General features: G+C 39.7%; 1 protein-coding gene across 4 annotated transcripts in view; it reads right to left on the reverse strand.

Moving 5' to 3' along the window:
* Positions 1-24896, reverse strand: part of LOC121329608 (potassium voltage-gated channel subfamily KQT member 1-like) — a 340345-nt gene that overhangs the window by 310238 nt on the left and 5211 nt on the right. The gene's annotated exons all lie outside the window — the stretch shown is intronic.

The raw sequence follows: 24896 nt of genomic DNA on the forward strand, positions 1-24896 counted from the left end.
CAAATAGTTGAGTTTTAATATTTACAGGTTTGTGTTACTGAATAAAAATACAGTCTTGTTTTAATTCAGAATAGTAAGATTGTTGATGACTGTTTAACACAAAATACATAGATGTTTCTTTTTTAATGGAAAGGAAAAAGCCTAAAGTAAAAAAATGACAGACATTATCTGTTTCTTTAGATGTGTGCTCTCTTTTTATTGACATTCAAAAGTTTATAATCCCAGCCCAGATAAATTATCCTGACTCCAATATTAGAGTGCATTTAATAAAAAATAAAACACACACACACACACACACACACACACACACACACACACACATTCTATCTACAGCAGTATGGGCAACAACAGATAAGTACAAATTATCCAAAGAACAACTTAAAAAAAAATAAAAAAGAAGTTAGGGACAGACATTGAAAGATTTCTGTGAATTCATGCAACACTGCTTGCATTGTAAATATCTTGCATATATTTGCAAGTCTGTTAAATTCAAAAGCGTTTCGGATAAATGCTAATATCGCAAGGCTGAAGAAATGAACACTTAAATTAATCTAAACAGGAAACGATCGTAACTCAGACTACACCCAAACAGACCCGAGGTCTGTTATAATTAACTACAGCAGAATTGTTTGCTGAAATTACAAAGCTATTTTGTTCAATTACAGTTAAGCTGCAGTAATTGCAATTATAATTACATTTACACTAAAAGTAACATAAATAGCTTCACACATTAACATGCTGACTCTGTTTATTCTACCCAGCAGTAATCAGATACGAGAAGAATGTTCGCTCAAATGTAAAACACAACATAGAACTGTGAATGACTAAGCTTGGAAAGATGTGTAATTGAAATGTAATTGGACAATTGTATGGAAATTACAAATACAAAGGTGTGTCAAGGTTCACTTGTAATTGCAATTAATTACAAATCACAAAATTACAATTGTAATAAACCCAGGTCTGCACCCACATGATGTTGCTATGAGGCGAGACAAAAGTGTTCATAGAAAGGGCAATGTTACTGAAAACGGAGATTATAATAATATCATCTCTTTTGAATATCTGGTCCTAAGTCCCTTAATTGTCCACAGTTACATTATTGTGGGACACCGCAGTATAAATGAACAACTGAAACAAGGATAAGATGGACTTCAATTTGTATTGCAACTTATGTAGGGCCAAATGGTTGCTTTCTTATAAGCGATTTAGAATTTCATTCTGTATAAATCCAACTTTACAACAGGAGATTTGACTGTCACACGCTCTATATCCCAATGTCAACCAAATACACCTTTTTGCATGATTGCTAGAGCTTTTGGCCTGGTTCTATGCAACTAAGAAAAAAACGCCTCCTTTGCTAGACCACGCAACGTCATCGTTTTACAGTAGGATTCTGGGAAGGAGAAGAGGCTCCTACTGCCTGCAGCAAGCAGAGGCTCATTAGTGGAACATTAACACAAACTGAAAAAACTGCAATAAGCTCATCATAAAACCTAAAATATCTGCTTTGCAATCAAGAGGCTGTCATTGTGAATACAGCAAGAAAGAGTTCTCCAACAGCTTATCTAACAATTATACAGTCATCCAATGGCATGATGTTATTAAAGCCTATTTAACCCTAAACACAAACTGCTAAAAACTGTTTAAAAAGTCAGCCAAAAAACATGCACGTTTTTAAAAGACTTGCGATGGAAAATCTCTTAAAAGTACTGTTTCAGGGGGAGAGTACTGGTCAGTTTTACACTTACCTCAAGTAAAACGCATCTATGCTCAGTTTCCTTATCCAAAAGTAAAATATGTTCGTGATTTTAGATTTAGACACATTAAGCAAACCTCAATGAGTTAAAAACAGTCCTAAATGACTAGAGCGCTTGATATAGCAATCAATCATATTAGTTCTAATTGTAACTACTCAAATATTGTGCTTTTTATTTTTTTGTAATGTCTGTTAAGGTGTTCTCACCAGAGTTGCATTTGCTTTGCAAAGTGGCATTTGCCCGCATGCACCACTTTGAGGACCACTGCACTTAGAAGCTGCTCTATGTCCCAGAGCTGAGCTGCAGAGGCCTGGCTCACTCACTCCTGCACAGAGCAGGAGGGTTGGGGCTCGACAAGCACCTGTTCACCTGAACAGCTCGATGATAGCGGGCTGGTTAGTTTTTATAAAAACCTGCTTAACACATGGAGGATTTTAAAAAACATTAGATCAGAAGAGTCGGGTTTTTGAAGAGCCTCTGTTTTTTAATCCCATTTTTAAATGTGAAAGTTTTAATTCTGCACATATGTCTTCAGTGTTTTATAAAGCAGGTTTTACTAAGCTTGGCCAGCTGAATGATTTTAGTCTGTTTAAATGGAAAGCCAGTAGGGAGTTAGCTATATAACTACAGATCAAATCAGTGTGGTTTGTAAAAAAGTGATTTCTGAGTGATTTACAAGCCTCTCTTATTCCAGCTATGTCCCAATTTTTGACCAGTCTTTTATCAGAGCGCTTGGTTCAGGAGCAGGAGCCCCTGTTCCCCACAGTGCTACTCTCCCCCTCAGTGCCAGAAGAGGAGGAATCACCTGGCAAAATACTGCTGTTGAAGTGGCAGAGGTGGCTTTCCACACGGCAGAGAAAAAGCAGCTGTATGAACTGTGTATTAAAAAACGTTATAATAATCAGCTGAAGGACACTAAGTGGAGAGCTCACCTCAGTGTTCCTGATGATGAATCCCCTGTCTGGAGAGTTTTATATAAACTACCCCTGCCCAAGCGCTCTGGAGACCTGCAGTGGAAAGTGCTGCACGGAATTATAGCCACAAACCGGTATTTGAGCTGTCTGGTCTTGACAATACCCTCGATTACCTTATATCCTCATTTTCACCCAAATTCACACATACTCAAAAAGTAAATGCATTGTACTGCTTTATTATTTCTAAAAGTTTGATGTGAAAATAAGTAATCCTATTTGTTTATGTGAAAACATGATAATAGAATTACTGAAGCCTATGAACCATTGAATATTACTTTCTATGTAGTTTACATATATACTGGTCTCGGTCTTGGTCTCAACATATCCGATCTCGGACTTGGTCTCAAAATTACGGTCTTGACTACACCACTCCATAGGTCAACCATTAGGGTCAGTTAAATCGAATTCAATTTTCCTTAAATGTAAGGCGATACGACGTATAGCCAGTACTGCAGGTTTCTAAATTAATGAATCAGTGTTATTTTCTTAGTTATGCAAAACATGACAGCCTTAGGATTAACCAAACAAATGTTTAACACACACACCCTCCTACCAGCCAGGGATTTACTTTTATTTCTACAAGTGAGACAAACATTTCTAGTGGTTTTTAATTTCAAGGGAACAGGAAGGAAGATGAAGAAAACAAGTATTTACAAATTCAATATCTGATATTTGTAAGTAGAACACAAACCTATTTAACCCAATGTTATCTCTTCTTTCCAGAGACATCCAATACCAACAGCCCCGCTTTTCAAAAATTCTGCAATTACCCTGAACTTGAAACAATTTAAATGACTTTCAATGACCAAACACTTTGTGCTTCATATTTTAACAGATGCAAGGGAAAAATACCTTTGAAGAGTAACTTTCTCTCAGCTGAAAACTTTTGTCCTTCTGGACATTATTTTCACTTAAGCTGTGTTTCCACAGGCTCACTCCAGCAAGTGAGACATCTGCCCGGTGTGCCTAAACAGAGTCTTCCATTCCAACTCTCACTTTGGTAAGCTGCAATTTGGAAGCAATTTGCCATAAATGCGGCACAGGCTTTATCTCAGTGTAGAAAACACAGTTCCTGTAAAAGCTCTTAAATTACTTGTTTATCGCAGCTATTTTGAAGCTGTAACTGCACACAAGTATAAATTATCCCTTCCCTGTGAAAAAGTGCTTGACACTGTACATTCACTTCCTGCAGGTATTAGTGCCCCCTCTTGAGCTACTGTCTGGGGGTACCAATACATTCTTGGGATACAACAGCCACTGGTACAGGAGAAATCTTTTACTACAGTTCCACTCTCATTTCCATAAAATCTTTGAGCTTGATGAAGAATGCTGATGCTCCTAGTATTCTAAGAATACTAAGAATTCTAAGCATTTCCCCCTCTTAAATTTAAACGCTGTGTTCTGCTGCCCTATAACCTCCAGGTGCTAAAACTCTAATTTCAGTGTCACTGTCCGAAGTGGCTGATAATTTAAAAAAAAAAAAAAAAAAGATTGGAACGGCTTCAAGATAGCAGAGGGTGTTGAATGACAAAACTGCTTGAATTATTTCAACAGATTAGCTCAACTCATCACAAGTTATTTTAGTCTAATGAACTTGACAAGGACGTCAATGTTGTACTCAGGTTGCTGCCTTTGAAAATACAATCTGCTGTATTCAGTATATTCAATTCCACAGTTCCCTTTACTGATAAAAGATTAAGCTGAAATTCAAGTAGTTCTTTGTTTGTCTTCAATTAAATGAACTGTGTGAACAGTCTGAGAGCACCTTTTTGAAGGTTCTACAAAGGTAAAACAAACACGCAAACCAAAAGTGAAGCCTTGGTATGGAGCTCAGTTATCTTAACTAGTCTTCTTGTTGTTTAGATTCACTTTGTATATTGTTTTCTGTCTCAGTCATCACATCCTGGTGACTTTTTAGAACTCAGAGGTTTGAAGCACCCCTGTGGCCTCAACAGAACTCTCAAACATGTTTCTCTCTATGGAACCCTTAACCTGAAATACACCATATAACAGATGTGGCGTTTCTGCTGGGGCAGTGTGTTCATGAATTGTATATCAAATATATTTATCAATTAATATTTGACAATATGCATTTCATTAAAAAAAATAACCAGTTGATGTCTATCATTTGAAGCTTCTCTACAGGTATACTATCGCACTTGAAACTTGGTTAAGGAAAAAACGGCATAATGTTGAGCTCGATTTTTTGTACTGTCTACTGTGACAATGTATATAAAAATAAAAAACAACAACAACGTGTGTTATGGAGGACACCTTCAAATCTCTGCTCAAAGTTATCGCATTTTAACCCATCAAAACAGGGTTAACACTAGGTTGCTCCAAGTGAAGTGCTACTGGAAAGAGACTGCAGACAAACATAAAATCTCACTTTTACACCCCGGAACTCTAGAGCAGATGTCAGCAAGCTACCGGATTCTAGAGGACTAAGGCCAGCCCTGCAGGTGTCTGTCTGAACTCACCAGGCACCTAGCCAGCAGGGCCCACAGTAGTTACAGCAAGTTTTGCCAACCTAGCCTACAGGAGTGCCAGGATTTTGTACAGCCAGGACACAAATCTGCACTCCCCTGTCTAAGACTCACTATGCTGCCGTTCTTTTACCAGGTTAGCCACTCGGGAGACGAAAATCTCTTTTTTTTTTTTTTAGTCACAGGAGACAGATTCCTAGAAGAGGTTTACGTTAATTATCTAGTCAGCTTTCCAAATAGGTCAGCTGGAGTCCCTGAAAAGTTAAATACACAGCAGAAGCACCATCATAAATCCTACATTTTAAATGTGTTGTTCTTAACGATGCAAATAAAATAATTGTAAAAAGTTCCTGGCATCTCAAACTGCACGCTGCGGCAGACTGCCAAAATGTTTGTTGTTTTTTTTTTCTTCCATTCCACTTAGTGTTGCAATTTTTCAATATCTACAGGTGATAACTATTCCATAGATTGTATGTGCAGTATGCTTATTATCTTGGCGATAGATCAAACCTGAAGGTAGATTGTTGTTTTCCCAGGCAATGTTTCCATTAGCAAGGTATAATCTGAAACTTAGGGTTGAAGATTCTCATAGTGAACCTCAAGTGTTTATAGATAATGAAGATAATTCTATAAAACCATACCGGTTGTGCACTTCCACTCACTATATAGGGTTCATCTGGCTTGTTCTGCCAGTCCCAAAATTCAGCACTCTATATCAGATAGCTCAGTCACACCATGTGTGGCTATACTAAGTGACCCTGTGCCACTACGAGTTCATAAAATGCTTTTTGTTTTTAGTTGTCAGTCATAGGCATGTAATGTAGGCTAGATCAGCCAAAGTGTCTTTATGTTAGTAAGCCCCAGCACAATCTACAGGTATTGTACAGCCGTACAGCAATACAAAAGGAAACTTGATAATGAATAGCTGCTCCCTAGATGGTGCTGGATTTTATTTCTCTAAGTGTAATGGGCAGTGTTATACTGTCCTTAGGGCTTTGTTTTTTTTTTTTTTGTAATGAGTTTACTTTTTGTAGGTTTTTAAAATCTCTCTGTAAAGTGCTTTGAGATTTCTGTAATGAAAGGCGCTACATAAAATAAATCTATTATTAGTGACAGGCAACTAAAACTGAAGAGCAATGCCACATAGGAAAAATCATAACATAGCCATATAAAAATGTGAAAACACAGTATAACTTAGTGAATGGAATAAGAACTACTAGAAATTGCACACATCAAAAAAGTTAAAGTAACAATAGAAAAAAAGCATTTATTTGAAGATAGTGTGATAAAATAGAAACTACCACAATCCATTGTTGCAGGAGTGTGTGACCTGTATCCACCGGGGTGTTCAGAAGACATTTTTTTCTCCTATCAAACACTCCCGAGCAAATACTGAGAAATCTATTGTCCAATTTTTTTTTTTTTTTTTACAAATTTGACAATTTGTTTAAATGTATAACCCAATGCATTTCTTGTACACTCTGTAGGGTTCTATTCTGTAACACTTTGAGGTTTTCCAAAAATCAACCAAATATATATAATATCATACCTCGGTGGGCTTTATCATGCTTTCACCATTATTCATTTCACTTTGCTATGCTTTTACTATGGTAAACTTTGTATGGGTACCTGCAGACCAACAGCTGTACCCTTTAAGAGGCCAGTATCTAGAGACTTTATCAAGAGACTATATCAAGGCATATCAGATTTCCACAAGAACTGCTGATCAAAACATTCTGTATCTTTGTCAGTTTACCCTGTTCCTTCTGTTGCAAAAACAGCCCTCATCCCCATACAGACACTCTGTTTACTCAGCAAAGGTTATGTACATACTGTACCCTTACAGATGTTGGTTTATCACAGTATTTTTTTATGTTTACTATGTGATTCCCATGGTCATACTATTCATTTACCATAGTGTATCCTGGTGATCCTTATTTATTAACATATTTTACTTTAACAAGTTATTCTCTACAGTGCACACCTATAACTTACTACACTTTGCTATGCTTAATACTATGGTAAACTTGTATAAGTTTATATAGTGTACATTTGTTTTCCATTTAAACTGTTTAATCCTGCCACTAAAGCACAACACAAAATACAACTCTTGGGGGGGGGGGGGGGGGCGGGAATACACCAATTTAATGAGATGAGACAACTGTTAGACGTTTTCCACTTACAGGAGATATTTGCTCAGAATGCATTTCGACATGTCATGTAAATGTATAAGTAAAAGGTCCATGCTGATTCATGGCTGAATTCCAGGTCTGTGCTAGCTAATAAAAGATTCTATTGTATCCAAATCCAAAAGCCCAAAGGGTAAAGTTGACATGGGAAGCATGAGAAACAAGTTAGAAAAACAGGTAATATGAGGATAATCTCAGATCTTTAAGACTTGAAAATCCTCCTAAGTATCGCTTAGGACACTCCCTCATTGTCTTATTACAGTGCCAATTACATTTTAAGCTACTTATTCTTTAAAGTTATGGTTGCTAACAAAATAATTCCATAACCACTCAACGCCTTCCCCTATTGACCGATAGGTATTTGGCAGGTAACATAATGAGGTGAAATAATCCAGGAAGTGCAAGTGTAATGGTGTTTCTTTCTGCAAACTGCACAGTTGAGACATATGCATTGAATTATTTGGTTAGCTGCAATTACTTGAATTAGTTAACCTGTCTGAGAAAATGCTTAATACTGAAAGGCTTAATAACCAGAACAATACAGAACCTCCCGAAAATATCAATCTGTGATGTGTGAAATCTTGTACTCAAGGATCCACATTCCTTTCATAAACCTCAAAGCTTCAAGGTCACTTTCTGTATCCTTACAGCAATATTCAATGTGACGCCTGCATTCGGTATTCTACAAACAGATAAAAAATGTTCTTTCAAGTAATAGAAAGTCGGGAACAACAGACAGCACAGAAGAACTTGGTTCACAAAACCACTAGGCTTGGCACTCAAATAAATACATGTGTATGAACATATAAATGCATGTACATATATCACTTCTTTCCTCAGCTTCGGTTAAAGTACACATTTTAGATTCATTCAAATTAGAGTTTTCCCCAAAGGGGCGTTTGGAGGGACACCAAGATCCATCCCAAATCATTAAAATAGACCCCGATTTGTAGTCCTTACCATCACCATATTCCCTATGGTCCTTATGGTACATTTAATTGTTTTTGGTTTTTTTCAGAAGCTAACAAACATTCTTGGCACTTTTTTTTCATAAATTAGAGAAGACTTCAAGAGACACTGGTCAGTTTTATTGTTACAAAATGATATTAAACTGAGATATGGAGTGATGACACTGGCACTATCTATTAGGTTGATTTATTCTAGTTCTTTAGTGAGCAATATGTGTTTTAACCCTTTTTAATCCAGCGCTAACCCTATATTATAATAGACACATTACATAAACTTCAAGCCGCTATCACAATTATCAGAGTCGAAATAATACCAACATCAGGTTTGACGTAAGGGAGGTTCTGTTTGAGACAAAAAGACTAACAAAAACATTTTATATTATCTTTGCACCTCTGGGGCATGTGTGTGATTTAGCATGTCTGTGTATATGGCTTACTCCTATGAACTTTGAGAAACTGAGCCTGGCACAGAGCTTGTCTGACAGATTTGAACAACCTTCCTCATTCCCTCATAACAAAGTGGCAATGTGACCTTTCAACTCAACCAACCTCACCGACACCTATAGACAGATTAAATGGAGCCCGCAAAGTTGAAAGGGCACACGGTCACAGTGATTTGAATACAATGAGGAAGCTCGTTCACGGCTGGCCATTGGTATTCTTCAGACAAGCTAAATGTAGCTCGAAAGGTAAAGAGATTTGCAGAATTGCACCCCTAACCATTTAGCCGACTGCAAACAGCATAAACAGTAACACATATACAGCTCTGGAAAAAATTGAGAGACCACTGCAAAATTATCAGTTTCTCTGGTTTTACTATTTATAGGTATGTGTTTGGGTAAAATGAACATTTTTGTTTTATTCTATAAACTACTGACAACATTTCTCCCAAATTCCAAATAAAAATATTGTCATTTAGAGCATTTATTTGCAGAAAATGACAACTGGTCAAAATAACAAAAAAGATGCAGTGTTGTCAGACCTCGAATAATGCAAAGAAAATAAGTTCAGATTCATTTTTAAACAACACAATACTAATGTTTTAACTTAGGAAGAGTTCAGAAATCAATATTTGGTGGAATAACTCTGATTTTCAAGCACAGCTTTCATGCATCTTGGCATGCTCTCCACCAGTCTTTCACATTGATGTTGGGTGACTTTATGCCACTCCTGGCGCAAAAATTCAAGCAGCTCGGCTTTGTTTGATGGCTTGTGACCATCCATCTTCCTCTTGATCACATTCCAGAGGTTTTCAGTGGGGTTCAGGTCTGGAGATTGGGCTGGCCATGACAGGGTCTTGATCTGGTGGTCCTCCATCCACACCTTGATTGACCTGGCTGTGTGGCATGGAGCATTGTCCTGCTGGAAAAAACAATCCTCAGAGTTGGGGAACATTGTCAGAGCAGAAGGGAGCAAGTTTTCTTCCAGGACAACCTTGTACTTGGCTTGATTCATGCGCCCTTCACAAAGACAAATCTGCGTGATTCCAGCCTTGCTGAAGCACCCCCAGATGAGTCCAGTTTTCAGCTTTGCCCAACACCTGGTCGTCTAATGGTTAGACGGAGACCTGGAGAGGCCTACAAGCCACAGTGTCTCGCACCCACTGTGAAATGTGGTGGAGGATCGGTGATGATCTGGGGGTGCTTCAGCAAGGCTGGAATCGGGCAGCTTTGGCATGAATCAAGCCAAGTACAAGGTTGTCCTGGAAGAAAACTTGCTTCCTTCTGCTCTGATAATGTTCCCCAACTCTGATTGGTTTTTCCAGCAGGACAATGCTCCATGCCACACAGCCAGGTCAATCAAGGTGTGGATGGAGGACCACCAGATCAAGACCCTGTCATGGCCAGCCCAATCTCCAGACCTGAACCCCACTGAAAACCTCTGGAATGTGATCAAGAGGAAGATGGATGGTCACAAGCCATCAAACAAAGCCGAGCTGCTTGAATTTTTGCGCCAGGAGTGGCATAAAGTCACCCAACATCAATGTGAAAGACTGGTGGAGAGCATGCCAAGACGCATGAAAGCTGTGCTTGAAAATCAGGGTTATTCCACCAAATATTGATTTCTGAACTCTTCCTAAGTTAAAACATTAGTATTGTGTTGTTTAAAAATGAATCTGAACTTATTTTCTTTGCATTATTCGAGGTCTGACAACACTGCATCTTTTTTGTTATTTTGACCAGTTGTCATTTTCTGCAAATAAATGCTCTAAATGACAATATTTTTATTTGGAATTTGGGAGAAATGTTGTCAGTAGTTTATAGAATAAAACAAAAATGTTCATTTTACCCAAACACATACCTATAAATAGTAAAACCAGAGAAACTGATCATTTTGCAGTGGTCTCTTCATTTTTTCCAGAGCTGTATATTGTTAACAGACTGGCCGTAATTTGAGTTCGTGCCCCTTTAAGAATGTGACCCAGAGATTCAAACTTTGATTTTAGCGCTTATGCGCACTTTTATTCACAATACAAATAAACAAACAAAACAAAAACCTAGCTCTCAGTGAGCACTCACTACACATATGCAGGTCCCTGTCTAACGAGCAGGACAGCCAAGCTGTTTACCTGACATATGACACCAAAACAAACACTGATACAGATTTTTATAAACCAAACATAGATTTCCAACAGACCTTAACGACTTTCAGTCGCGCTCTTCACTCCATAGCAGCCACAAAAAACTGTCTGCTTTCCTTAAATACCCTGCACCTGGCTCTAATTAACAATAAAACAATTAACACAAAATCAATTAAATCAAACAAAACGTACATTTTCACATGTTTTTAGGCAGACAGGAATCGATATCTATCTATCTATCTATCTATATATACACACACACACACACACACACACACACATATATGTTCTTGTGTATCATGTAATAGGACCCAATCTGACTGGGGAGTGATCAATCTAGACCATCCTGTCTCAATTTACAGGAAGTGAATTTATATAGTGTAGTATTTAGCATTTAAATATGAGTAAGTTATAAGGTGTTTGTTTCCAAAACAGATTTATTTTTTCAATGGATGAAACTATTTATTTATTTATTTTTGCCATTGTTTGCAATAGCGAGTCATGGCCTTGACCACTGCCTGACTGTTTGTCTTGGTATGGAGTTGAATGCATTTCTTCATGATACCAAATCAGAGTCTCCTTTAAATTCTTAAAAGGTGCAGTGTCCCATACAGTTTTACATATTTACCTAGAAAGGGTAGTTTTTGTGAAACAGAACAAAGCATCCCGAGAGGATTATGTTCAGTGGTTTGCAGAAGTATTCACCCTCCTGCAAAGTTTTGCGAACTCCATGACACTTCAAATTAGACTTTACATGTAGAATCTACACAAATGACTCCACATTGATAAAATTAAATGCGTATAGAATATTTATAAGTAAGATTTACAGTGAAAAACAGATTCATCTCAGTTGCATTCAACCCATTTGCTATTGCAGCCCTAAATCAGCTCAGGTGCAAATGATTTGTTTGAAAGGTCACTAAATTAGTGAAATGGTTTCAGCCTGTGTGTACTCAAAGTGGTTTAACTTGTAGATAATTTCCCTCAGGTATATAAAGACTCAAGCTGCAATTCACATAGTGATCCAACAAAGCAACCATGAAGACCAAGGAGCAGCGTTTCCTCCAAGCTTTTTAGATACTGAGAAACTTGCCATTTTGACTGAGAAAGGGTCAATTATCGGTGATAAACCTTCGACCACACATTAACCCTTTTAATATATTTTTTGTTGCATTACACAATTTTGAAACAATATTCAAATACAAGTATCTCAACAATTTTACAACTGACTTTAAATTTAAACAAGGTATGCAGCCCTGTCAGTTGTTATCATTGATACAAAATTCAATTTTTTAAAAATGGCCAATTCCATTTGTTCCCACTTTTTATCAATGTATTAATAACTAAATATGGCATTTGAACATAAGTATAATGTTGCTAGTTAAAATAAGTAAATTTAATAAATATTACCAGATTTTGTTCCCCCCCTAAGCAGACTCTTGTTGCTGCAATATTAAGTAAAGCACCTGAAGGCACTTCAAACCTGTCATAATTTTTATAGACATCACTTAGCTCATTGCTGGCATTAAAATAAACAGGAAAACCTAAGAATTATATTACAACAGTTCAGAAAACCAAATGTCCAGCACAGTTGCTAAAATCCTATGTACAGTCTTCCACTAACACACTAATTCTGTCTACTAATAAAGGTGTTGTGAAAAGACCTGGTTTAGTTTATTGCTGGCATTCACAATAACAATAAAAAATATGAAAATCCAGCAATGTCATGTGAGAGTAATCCTATGTACAGTACTCCACAAATTAATTAACGTTTTACTGGCATTATAATAATAAGGATAAAATATGAAACAATGAAAGGCATGCTGACTGATTCACTGCTCTAAAACAGGTTGCTATGGATTACCTGATTGTAATTTAAATAGCACCCCCTTTAATGTAAACACATAATTAATCCTCTCAATTGTTTCTTTCTTAATTCTGCAGTGTTATTTGCAAGATTTAAAGAAGCGTGTCTCCAGACAGAATGTCTTTATGAAACCAATGGTGTGTAGTGTAGGGGAAACAGCGGCTTAGCTTTCCTGACAGGAAAGACCATGCCATCCCTTTCCAGGTGAAATTACCAGAAGTGCAAGAATCTGAAAGCAAGGCTTTTCTTTACCCTAGTGTAGTACCAGGTTTAACGTTTAAAAATAAAGGTTTGAGAAAACATGCATTTCTTTCAAAACTGTATATTGAGACCTGTACAGTGAATTGGTTTGCAAGGTGGGGAAATAATTCGTTTGTTAGCTGCAATCACTTTAGCTGGTCTGCTGTTATTTTTCCTACACTGCACAAGCAGCCTGTAGTTTTCCTTTACAGCTCAACTGTATGGATTTAATTCCAGTTTTACTTCCTGAACTATAAAAGTTTGAAGAAAACATTTATAAGCTATTACCATTGTAAGTAAAAACAGGGGGATGCCGGTTTCAAGGGGGTAAAAGTGCTTAGTAACTGAAACCACAGATGATTATAAAATGACACCTCCAGATTAGAACGCATATTTCTAACATTATAACATTTTGTTGAGGCAAGTCAATGCAGCAGAAGATCGCAATAATTTGCATTGGATTCATACAAAATCATAATACAATATAAAATGTGTGAAAACTAAATAGATAACTGCATGCTCTAAGCTCTGGCAATTAATATCCCAAATACAATTAAAGTGTTTGTTGATGACTATTCCACAAACACTGCCTTATTATAAATGTGCTTACACAAAGCCGAGCCTGAAAATTCTTCTTCCCTCCCAATGATCGTTAGACTTTGAATTCCTGGTTAGAATGTTTTGTTCCCAAGGAATAAGAACTGTTCTTGTACACCCTGTTGGGGGGGGGGGGTCTTTAACACTCTTCGTAAAAAGCTAGTTATCTAGAAATCCTATATAAAACAAACAGCGACGCATACAAATGCAAATTATGAGAAAGCAAACCAGTGAAATTCCAAATAAAAGAAATAAAAAGCTTTAAAATCATGTGCAATATTCACGCTAATTCTTAAATTAATGTCTTTCAAATTTAGAATTCTCACACAACGCAAATTAAGCAACATTCATGTGCTGCCTAGTGTGAAAAAGATAGTATGATAGTCCTGCAGAAACCAGTTATGAAAACTATCATTCAAATGTTGTGATGAAGAAAATATTTGATCTTTATTTTACTGTAAAGAGGGAAAAGATTGTGATGTCACCGTTTTGAAGTTTGAAGTTGAATGGAATTCCAACAGGTGCCTCAGGTATGATTTTTGTAAAGAAGGGGATGTCAACCATACTGACATGGAGAATACAACACAGTGAAAACCAAATACGGTATGGTTGATATGTCATGGAATACAGCAGGTGAAATATGCTCTCTGTGACTTGCTGAAAGATCCTTAGCAGTCTACGAAATGAAATATTGCTGGGCTCTCTAGATTTCTACCATTCTGATCAACTTCTGTACTGTGTGTGCCATTGTTCATTTGACCTTCAATAGCAGGAGGGACATATCTTAAAGCAAACAATGTTTTGTTTTGTTTTCTAAAACTCTACCTTGTGGAATAAAATGCTATTTAAGGCCTTTCTGGTCAGTGATCAAAAGTAAATAGTAAACTAAGAATGGTATATTGTGTTTAGAGACTTTCAGGTGGCAAAGGACTTTTTTTTTTTAAACCTACATAGTATCACTGAAACCGCAGGCTTCCAACAGGCACAATCCACTGAACTGCCAAGAAGTTGTTGATTGGTTTATGCTTGCATGCACACTTTCTTAAAGCAAAGATGAAAAAATCAATTTGGGACACTATTATAAAATGCCACTGTACATACTATTACAAGGGTCGATGCTTTTTCATTACACCCTTTTGTTTGACATTTGAGCCCAAGGTTGAAGATGACTGCAAACGCAAGGCGTAACTGGGAGTTTATAAAATGTGCATTACGTCACAACAGCATGATAAAATGACTTGGTAAAGTTGATAAGACTTGGCTTTCGAATAGATTTTCACTCTGTTTTCTTAAACTGTCCTGCATACAAGCCCATGCACTACAATGTCTCTTTGTCAATAAGAAATCAACTTAATAAGGAATACTTTTTACCCTCTGAATTTTAATTATTATTTAAATACTTTTATTATCACAGGTAGTGGGTTCTTAATCTTTATTTAATACTATTTCTGCATTTGTGAATATTTGACAATAAATTTGATCTTTAGGGTAGTCTCGGTGCAAGTCTGAGCAAGATGAAATTTCTATGCCCCCACATTTTGATGTGCAGTTGGTATCTGTAATGATAATGTTTGATTACTGATGTAACCCTGGTTCCCTGAAAGAGAAAACAACCACTAACAACACTTTTGGGAAAAGAATACCAAAGCCGTTGCAAGGGAGCATGAGCAGAGACAGCAGACGAGGGATGTCTCGAGACCACAAAACCATGGTTAGCGGTGAGAGCATGCAACCTCAAGGACCCTCGTGCCTAAAGGCAGCATAGAGGGATCTACCACATTAAGGTCGGTAGAACCTGGTGAAAGTACGCAGGGTAGCCCAGCTAGCCGCAGAAAATATGTTGGACAATGAGGCTCCTCTAAAGAGGGCCCATTATGTAGCTACTCCTCTAATGGAGTGTGCGGCCATCTGCCCGGGTTGGGGCAGGCCAGCATTAGTACATGCAGTCGAAACTGTGTCCACAATCCAGTGAGACAGCCACTGCTTTGACAGGGCTTGGCCCAGGGTCCTTACAACATAACAGACAAACAGCTTGCTTAGACTGATGCAGAGCTCTCGTCCTGTCAACATAACATCTCAATGCTCGAACCGAGCAGAGGGAGTTTAGTCTCTGATCCTCCTCCGAAGAAAAAGGTGGGGCATGGAAAGCCTCTAGCGCCACTAACTAATTATAGCCCGAAGGCAATGAGGCATGCCTGAAGTGGGCGCATATGGAGTAATCCTAGCGGGAGGGCTGCTGAAGCTGTGCCATCAGACCCAGCAACTTCTGACACAACACCAGAGGTAATATAGAACCCTGTTGAAACAGGGATACACAATTCTGTATGGCGCCTTCTCTGTCGTCTGACAGGTAGGCTCACATTGCAAGGGAGTTCCAAGTAAACCGTACTTTTCACCGGTACTAAATGGCATCGTTGAGGGCGAGACCCAGCCTCGACAGATGCTCCATCACAATCGCTGTGTGGACCACTGCTCCTTCCTGCGACTGGGAACAGAACAACCAGTAGTCTAGGTAGTTCAACACCTTCATCCCTTGCAGCTGCAACGGGGCCAGGATCGCATCCATGCACTTTGAGAATGTGCGTGGGGCTAATGAGAGTACGGAGAACTTGAAGACACTTCCCTGAAAGGCGAAGCGTCTTCCGATACTTCCTTTGTGCAGGACGAACAGGGACATGAAATAGTGTCCTTTAAGTCCACAGTGGCAAACCAGTTGCCCGTCCGGACAGACTGCAGAATGTGAAGGTGTGTGACCATCTGGAACCTCCTCTCCCTCAAGAACCCGTTGAGGTGTCTTAGGGCCAGGATGGCCACCATCCTTTTCGGCACCAGAAAATACCTTGAGTAGAACCCGTCCCCTTGATGACTTATTTGAGAGGTAATGTGGCTACTTTTCGCTTGCGGGCCAAGCCCTGGAGAGGGTCGCTCGTGGATATAACCATGTTCCCTCGAAAGGGAGGAGGATCCGTGCATAACTGGCGTGTACGATGTCAAGTGTCCGAGGTGCAATTTCATCAATATTGCAGCTTGTGTTGTGTGAAGGGGGTGTGTCTGAGGCCACAAGCCTTTAGGGACCAGACTGGGCTGCTGTGGATGTGGCGGAGCCTGCTGCGGGGGCGGCCTGGGGAGACATTGGAACTGCCTCCGGGAGCGCTGTTGCACTGGGGCCCCACATCCGGCGATCTCCCATCCTTGCGGGTGGACCCGACTGTTAGCTGGTGCAAAAGTCTGAAGGCGATGCCTGAATTCACCATGCGGTGCAGTGGGGATCAGGACCGTCCGAATCACTATGCGTGCCATGGGTGGATGCCAATGTCTCACAATGGAGCCCAGGAAGGAAGCATCGAGGCTACCAGCATTGTAATATCTCCCCCACGACCTGAAGGTATGGCCGGGAGAGACTGGCCCGTCTGGCAAGGCTTATTTGTCCGCATCAGGGACCCCCACTTGGGCCAGCCAAAGCTGCCTGCCAGCCACTACAAGGCTTGCCAGGCTCCTGCCCAGGGCCTGGCCTTGGAAGCTGGAAATCTGGAGCAGCCTACTTGTACCTAGCCGCAGCTCTGAAGCCACCAGTTCAGAGAGGGGCGCCGACTGCAGTATGCCATCCAGGTAAGCTGTAAAGAGGCCTGCCATGTTGGCCAGGCACGGTACTTGCGCTTCCACTGCACAGGCTCTTTTTAAATGGGCCTCTGTTATCCTGCCTTGACCATTAGGGCATGCTGGGTCCTTAGGTAAACCCCCCCCACTCCGCGCCGAGGCCACATGGTTCCAGGAAATACCTCTTTCAGGAAATCAGCAACAACTGGAAGGGCTGAAGGCAGGGCAATGAAGTCTGCGTCCTGAAGACAGATTGGCACGGTTTGGGCGCTGCTGTCCAAGGTACCTGGAGGAACATGGAGGCTCGCTCCATGAGCACCAGGATTGAGCTTAGAAAAGGGGAAAGCCCAGTGTCAGAGGTCCCAGGAGGCTCAGGTTGCATCTACCAAGGCAGAGGAGGCATGATCCAATGCCCAGGCACCAGATGCAGAGAAGGTGCGTTTCTTCTGAAGGAAGCTTCCCTCCGCAGGACGTTTAAGCCTGCTTCTCTGGTGCACGTTGTGTCAAGTTCTGAGGCCCAAGTGGGCAAGAAAATCGACCACAGGTACAGAAGGGATCAGGGGTCTGATGCTATGCAACTCGAGGGTGTGAAGCACCGGGGGCGTTAACCAGCAAAGCGCTGCAGTACCAAGACGCCCAAGCAGTGAGGGTGTCTAAACACTGGAGCACTCAGGCACCTAGGATGCAGGAGCACCGAGGTCACTGAGGGCAGCGAGGCTCTGAAAGGTGCCCAAGCACCGAGGAGCATCTAAACAGAAGTGCCAAAGCACCGAGGGTGGCAATGCACCGAGGCTCTGAGGCCAGGAGAGCGGCGAAGCACTGAGGGACGCTGAAGCGCAGAGGGTGTTAAAACTTTGGAGCACCAAGGGCACGGAACCACCAAGGGCACCATATGCACCGAGGCCCTGAAGTGCCAAAGCACAGAGGGCGCGCAACACAGAGGCACCAGGAGTGCTGAAGAAACAAAACTACAGAGGGTCTGAGGTCCCGAGGACACCAAAGCACAGAGGCACGGAACGTCTAAGCACTGATGGTGCCAAAGCACTGAGGACGGCAAGCACCGAGGGTACTGGGGACAGACACCTAGCCTTAATTGCGTGCAGTCACACAACCTAGGGTAGTGCGTAGCATATACCTGGCTGGATACACAGGCTCAAGTGGCTGCGGTTACGCAACAGGAGAGCAGTATGAAGAAGCGCACGGTGCCTGGGGGCGACAGCCTGGCCTGGACCGTGTGCAGCCACACAACCGGGGCACGCAGCTTACACCGGAGTGGAGCACAGGCTCAAAGAGCTGTGGTGAGTGGGCTGAACTGCTGAGAGACAGCAAAGGTGGGCGGGCCGAGACAGTCGGTGAAATCTGTTCAACAGCAACAGGCCCCGGTGGAGGAAGCACACATTGTCTGTTTATTACTATTCATTTATTATTATTACTTTTTAAACTGCATGAGCAGTAGAAGAAAACACACACACACACAACAGCCAAGCTGTAAGGGTAGAACAGTCACCACACCAGGCGAGTGGACTGGGAAAAGGCTTTCTTTTGGCCAAGCACACTGAGCGGGCAGACCGAGACAACCAGCAGAGTCGACTCAACAGAAGAACTCATGCAGAATGGTGAAGAAAGAAAGATTTAACAAAGCACAGTTGCAAAATGATTATAGCTCACAGAAGCGGAGTTACTGATTCCAGAGAAGTGGCAAGCCGACTTCCAGCAATATTTTCTTAAAATAAAGCATGGGAACTCTAGTAAACTTAAGTGAGAGCTCTTTCATACAGGCTCAAAGCAACTGGACAGATTAGTACCTTACATTACCTCAGTGAGAATCAAAAGATGAAGTGATCTCCGTGGAGTGACTATTTCTTCCCTCGGGAGGCGGGACCGAGGATGGTCACTCCCCGGAGGGGCCTATCGGCAGCTCCGATATAAAATGCTCAGTGAATACCTGACCTGTGGCAGGCATACACCAAAATATTGTTGGTGGTTGTCTTCAAATTGAAAGTGAACTTAAATATGAGGTGTGGAAAGCACAGTTTACCATGCAAGAGAAGACTGACAAAGTGACAAACAGTGAGATTAAAGAGGAAGGGGTATCAAAGTACCTGCATTAAATGTGAACAAACTTGATTGGTAGTACATTGATTTGGGTGCCAATGCACAGACATCTTGCTCACTGAAATTATTTTCACAGATTTTAGGGTTAGGTTTTCATTTCCATTAGCTACACAGGTATCTGGTAATAATGGGCATGATGGTTTGATGTTAGTCTAAGCCAGAAGGCAGTATGGAGAGTCCAGACACAGATTATGGGTACAAGCACAGAGCACACTCATTTTAGTAGCCAAACGCTTCAGGCATACATAGCCTAGTTCCATTCTATAGCATGCATGTCAAAGAGTCAGGTAGTTCTATTTTGTTAACCCACTAGTTACCCCACATTACTCCAGATACATCCAAGTCTAGACAGTGCTCTGCCCTCCTTGCAACAGAGACATTCCACAGAGTACAACGCAGCAGGTGTCGCAAATTAACTATATACATTACTTAAAAGGTACAGTAGCCAATTACAGTTAGTAAAGGATCAAAAGGTACATTAGCCAATTACAGTTAGTAAAGGATCATCAACACTAAATAAAAAATAATACTAATTGTACTTGCCTTGCCTTCTGGGAGATTTATTTAACCTGGAGTAGTACAGGTATTATGTTTTAAAATGAAAGCACATGTATGTTAAAATGTGTTTTCTTCCACTGCACGTTTGAGACTCCACCAATATAATCAATTACTGTGGATGGCAGAGTACACCAAACACCTCAAACCAGCAGGGCTGGTTGAATACTTTAATGAGTCACTGTATCTATGCAACTCTGATTCAGCCATTCAGTGCGTCAGTAGTCAGTTTCATGTGGCAAATGTAACACTCAGGCACAGTGCTTGCCAACCTTTTCAAGCCTTTGGCAAATCACACTCTTCCCAAGTCTCAAGGCAACTACATCATTTATCATATTATCTTTGGCTTCAACAAAGCAATCACTTCGTTCCATGTCTAAAATATCATGCAGTGTTCCCCAGTGACAGAAAAGCATCTGAGGCCAGCGATATGTGTCCATAGTTTCAGAGAAAACCCCTACCAGATGTAACCAGTATCATATTCGATTCCTATGTCATGCTGTGGCAGTGCGGAAGCCCTGTCAGTGTATGTGTGTTTATGTGGGGAATATTGGGTTGGCAGGGAGGGGGTTAAGTTCTCCGTCAAAGCATGTGAGAATGTGGCTAGAGCCGACAATTGAATAAATTATTAAATGAGTAATTAGGCCAAATGTGTATAAAACAGGTGTTCCATGCTGTGCAGTTCTTGTGTTTGTGAGTTTTGTAAAACCCTTTTGTTTTGTCAAGTGAAACTACAAAATAATATTGCAAAAGTCTACCGCAAGCCATAATAGTGTGCAGTATTTCATGTTAGATTTCAAAATGTCACACTTTTCAATTTGTCAGTTTTTCATTAAGTACATGAAAAACTGCAAAGAGTTATGTCATTCAATATGTTAACATAACATTATTCAGCAGGTTTCCATTCGATTATGAAGCAAAATTAGTTAATTCTATTGGGTGATGCAAAACTTTTGGCCATAGCTAATACTTTCATTTCACAACACGATATACACTACGTGATAGCTGTAGCTCACTGTGGCCCACTCTCCCGCCCCTTTGTTTATTATTTAGTTATATTATGATTCATATGTATATATGACAGCAAAAGCTAGTATTATTTGTTATTATTTGATATATATTTTTAAAACTTTGTGAGGATGCATGACTGATCAGCTACTAATTGTTTAACTAGCTGACAGTCACGCATCCTTAATTTAACTCGTGCAGAATGTGACCGAGGGATAATAAGATAATTGTTAGCCTATTAATCCCTCGGTCATCACTGTAAGAACCTGTAGCTTGGGCTGCACGCAGAGGTGAGTCAGAGGCAAGACATCAACATCAACAGAAAACAATTGCTATATTTAGAATATACTTGTTTAGTGTTTTGTGTTCTGATTTGTTCTGGCATTTTCTTTTTGTTTCAATCTTTACTTTGCTTATCACTTAATAAACGCCGTAGCGTCTCAGTTTTGTCTCACTATTTCCTGGAGTTGAGTCTGTGTTTCCGGTCTGACGTCACCCCTGCAGCCACCCTGTTCAAACTCACATAACTGGTTAATTTGACATAAATAATTTGATATAAAAGCTGCATTGCCCTGTTCTCATGCCTTACTCTCAGGAAATCTGTTACATTTCCAAGGAATTTCAGGGGAAACAGCTGGATTGTTAAGTCACAGGAAAGAAGCTGTTGAAATGACTAAGGAAGTGCAGCAATATCTAAATGCATGGTTTTTAAAGACAGATTTTGTTAACCTAGTGCCAGATATCACTTTTTAAAAGAAATGCCTTTCATAACTTTAAAACCTGGACATTGAACAATGGAACTGCAACAACGTCAGTGACTCTTGCAGCAAGATGATGGCATACGTCAGGTGAATATGGCGTTTCCCATTGTATAACACCATTCTGTAAATGAACAAAACACTGTTTTTCTAGCACGTACACGCACAAACAGGTGCATTATCCCTTCTGTCACTTCACTGATGAAAGGCACTCTGTGTGTGTCTTTATTAGTGTCACCCTCATGTGTCAATCTGCCAAACCATAAAGAAACAACACATGGAAGGCCTAGGACAAACTACTTTTTATGGAGCGTAAATTGTAGAACATGAAATATACGGCACTGTTTACAAGGACAGTGTATTACAAAGTATCACTAAACCAGAAGACTCAAAGCACAAGAAAGAGCTGATATATAATCCAATCAGATACTGAGATATCCGCTAAAATCACTACAGAAAGAGCAATTTAAAAAAAAAAAAATCTATTAAAAAGTGCTCTGCTACTGCTGTATTACTTGTTTGACAATGTGGGAAATAATCCTTACATTATCAGTGCACTACAGCGGCCATTTGAAAAGAGCTCTGAAACAGACTTTAAAGTTAGATAATGTTATAATGTTTTGTGACTTTGCTATTGTACCCATCAAAACATTTTATAATACTGTCCAGTATTATAAAATGTTTTGATTTATACAATAGCAAATATTAAATGTTCAAATATTAAATGTGATTAATTACAACGAGAGACTCACACAGCGTAGATCAAGTAGCTTTGAAAGTCTTTTTCTTAGTTTTCTTTTACTGCCCCCTTGCCTTTTTGATGTTTGCAATCATTCTGAGTGTAACCGAGGCCAGCTATGTCTTTCTAGAGAGGTACGAGCCATCTAGTGATCTGACATTAACTGCCAAAAGAACCACTCAGAATGATAAACATCATAAAAGGAAAAAGGAACAAAACAAAATCTCCCATTCATAAAACATTCAACAGCAACAGTATTCATGTTTGCTGAACCAATTTTTTTTTTGATTACATGAACTTCAATTGTTCTACAATACTTGGCCCTGGAGAAAAGTCATTTAGTACAAAATAAAAGGAAAACTTTTTGTTTTACATTTGCAGAATTTTGATCAGATTAATTTATTATTGTATGACACAATTTTTGTATTTATCACGGTATCTGTCGCTACTTTAGGTTAAAGAAAGTTTCAACATTCTGTGTTTTTCAAAGGAAATGTGTTAAACTTGAACTTCTTGGCTCATCATCATTCCTTCCTCAGCACTGTCATCTGGGCATAGCATGTCAGAGAATAAGGAAAGCATCTTGTAAGCATTTACAAGAAAGAAGCCATTAAAAAGTTATTGACAGGAAAGAAGACTCCAAGTAAAATGCTCAAACAAGTGCAACACTATCTGAAAGCATTCATACCAAATAGAGGTTTATTTAACCAAATGTGGCATCAGATCTCATTTTAAATAAAGAAAATACATGTTTACTGTTACCATGTTTCTTTTAAAACTGGTCATTTGAGACATACAACGAATGGAAGTAAGTTTTTTTTGTTTTGTTTTGTTTTGTTTTGTTTTTTAAACTACAATTATTTTTAAGGTATGTGATCACCCAACAGGTTCTACTAAAGTAAAAATAAACAACACAATGTTTAAGAAGCAGAGCTGCAATATCAGAAATGTGCACTGATAAGAGCCCTACACCAATTCTGGAATGCACCTTAGCTGTTACCATGAGCAGTGGAACATCTTAGCAGCTGCCAGGGTTTTTTTTTTTTTTGTTTTAATGACTAACACGCTGAACACACTTTGATGAACACACTACAGCAGATAAGGTTGTGGATATTCTTGGCTGGCTAGCACTTAACCCCCACCCCCACCCCCAGCACAAACTGCAGTTCAATAGTTTAACATTGGTGGACTTGCGCACTGACCTACACCTTAAAATACACAGGGCTAACAAAATAACTCCAGTAAATATTAATTACAGTCATGTCGTAGGTCCTGTTTGAAAGATGCACATTACATTCATTTTCTCTCTGAATGCTCCTAATCAATGGATTGTTCCTTGAAGTTATTTCATTACCACATTTCTGACATGTTTGGACAGGTAAAGGAACACAGACATTGAAAATGTGTCAGTCGTGTAAAAAGCAGTGATTCTTTACAGCACTGAGAAGGATAACAGAGCATGAGTCATCCAGTAGTTTGTGTTCATTTAAAAGTCCTCAATCACTTCTTTTCCAATAAGTCACATCAATGTCTATGTAATCTAATAAAGTGCGCTCTTAAAATCGAATGCAGGGAATACAGCAGTGTATATTATCTTCAAGTAGCAATTAATTAGATTTTCTGGAATTATGACAGTTTTATTCACTTAGACTTTCTGCGCAACAAACATTCTGAAACCACATAAGTGTCACTTTGAGGTTCAGGTGGGGTTGTAATACCTGATGCACAGGAAGTGTATTTAGGTGGTGGAGTGAGAAACTAACTTCAGTGAAGCCTGAAATTTCTTTTTGACATGGGACTTGGGAGTTTGTTGTTATTTAACACCTCTGCCTAGCTCCATACCCCCACCATTAACAGACTAATCATAATGATGGGGGCAGTGTGGTCCAGCGGTTAAAGACCAGGGCTTGTTCAAATCCCACCTCTGCCAATGACTGGCTCACTGTGTGACCCTGAGCAAGTCATTTAACATCTTTGTGCTCCATCCTGCAGATGACATGTTAAATCAATGTCCTATTGTAAGTGACTCTGCATATAATGCACAGTTTACAGCCTACCTCTGTAAAGCACTTTCTGATGGTGGTCCACTATGAAAAGCGCTATATAAAAATAAAGATTATTACTATGATGTTCACACATATCTTAATTAGTATACTGAAGAATGTTTTTTCAATAAGGTTGGTCATGGGGCCACTGTAGGGAAGCCTACAGCTACTGAGCAAACAACGACTACTAAACTTGCTACTGGAAGGAATTTCATCACCGGTAAAGAAACAAAGCAAAATCAAAATCCCAAGGTCAGGCTGGGATCAGAGAGGTGCCAATTTGTTACCACAGCTCTCAGCTCCTCTCCTGGCCAAGCAGCAAGTATCTGAATAAACACAAGTGCTTGCTTGGACATGCTCCATAATGCTTTTCAAAATGCTGTGTTGAGTTTACTGGATACCCCTGGTCCTACAGATAAT

Source organism: Polyodon spathula, chromosome 17 (assembly GCF_017654505.1).
Source record: "Polyodon spathula isolate WHYD16114869_AA chromosome 17, ASM1765450v1, whole genome shotgun sequence".
NCBI lineage: Eukaryota > Metazoa > Chordata > Actinopteri > Acipenseriformes > Polyodontidae > Polyodon > Polyodon spathula.